The sequence below is a fragment of the Zingiber officinale genome, unplaced genomic scaffold (assembly GCF_018446385.1).
Source record: "Zingiber officinale cultivar Zhangliang unplaced genomic scaffold, Zo_v1.1 ctg87, whole genome shotgun sequence".
NCBI classification, from domain to species: Eukaryota; Viridiplantae; Streptophyta; class Magnoliopsida; order Zingiberales; family Zingiberaceae; genus Zingiber; species Zingiber officinale.
The window spans coordinates 1-1,481 of NW_024589981.1; positions in this window are offsets into that span (position 1 = coordinate 1).

Consider the following 1,481-nt stretch of genomic DNA (forward strand, 5'->3'; position numbering starts at 1 on the left):
TTTAAAAATTTAAATCTTTCCTTTTATAAGATTCTACAAAAGATTAAGAGAAGAGCTAAATCTCTTTCCTTATTTGTAGATTAAAAGGTTGATTTTAATTTTGGTAAAAACTTTCCTTTTAACCATGTTCATGATTTAAAAGTTTAAAAAATTAATAATTCTCTTTTATTAGTTTCTACAAAAGATTAAGAAAAGATTTGATATCTTCCTTATTTGCAGATTGAAAGGAGATTTTAATTTTTAGAGATAACTTTCCGGAAATTATCCGCATGTTTAAAGAAAGATTTAATTTATAAAATTTCCTTTTAACCAATCATTAAGGGATAAAAATTATTGGAGAATTTTTTTATAAAATTTCCGGAAGCAAATAAGGAAGTTTTAATTTGTGTTTAAAATTTTTATTTGCTTGGAGTTTTGGTTTGGCCGGCCATTATAATAATGAGAAGAAAAATTATTTTTAATTAAATAAATTTCTCCTTTTCATGGAAAAAGAATTAGGGAAGTTTTTATTAAAATTTCCTTATTTTCCAAGACAAAGGATTATAAAAGAGGAGGTGGAGGAGCCTTCATGGTGGAAAAACCTCTATTCTTTTCCTCCCTCTCTTCCTTGGTTTTGGTGGTCGGCCTTATTTCTCTCCTCTCCTCTTGTTGGCCGAAACCTATCTTCTTGGTGGAGCTCTAGTTTGTGGTCGGATCAAGGAAGGAGAAGAAGAAGAGAAAGCAAGCCTCGTCTCTAGCATCCCTTGGAGCATTGGTGGTGGCCGAAATTCTTCATCCTTGAAGAAATTTATTGTGGCCGAAATCTAGAAGAAGGAAGGTGGAAAGGTGGTTCTTATCTCGGAAGATCGTTGCCCACACAACATCTGAGGTTAGAAGAGGAATACGGTAGAAGATCAAGAGGTCTTTGTCTTCAAAAGAAAGGTATAACTAGTAATGTTTTTCCACATCATGCTTGTTTTATTTCTTTGTAAAAATACCAAATACAAGAGGCATGCGATTCTAGTATTTCGAATTTATTTTTGATGTTGTGTTCTTTTGTTTTTCTTTTTCTTTGTGATTTGATTGTTCTTTTCGGTTGACCTAAAGTTATTTAAGGAAATTAAATATTAGCTTTCCTTAAAAGGCTTTGTCTAGTCGGTGGTGGTTGCTCCCATATCCAAGAAGGGCATGTGTCTCACCACGCCAAGATCGGAAGCCAATTTTGGAAATTAATATTTAATAGAATTAATAACCTAGGTGATTTGGATCGAAAGTGTTACGCAGGAGATCCATGTCTAAACCTAGAAGAACAAATAAATTAAACTTTGGATCAAATGATTTCGCATGCGATCCAAGTTTAATTTAAAAGAACACATGGTAGCTAGGAAAGGTTCGCACCTTTGTACAAAATTTTGTACAAAGGAACCATTAGGCTGTAGCAACCAACAATTGTATCGAGCTGGGTTTTGCCTGTATTTGGTATTAGTTTAATTATGCACATG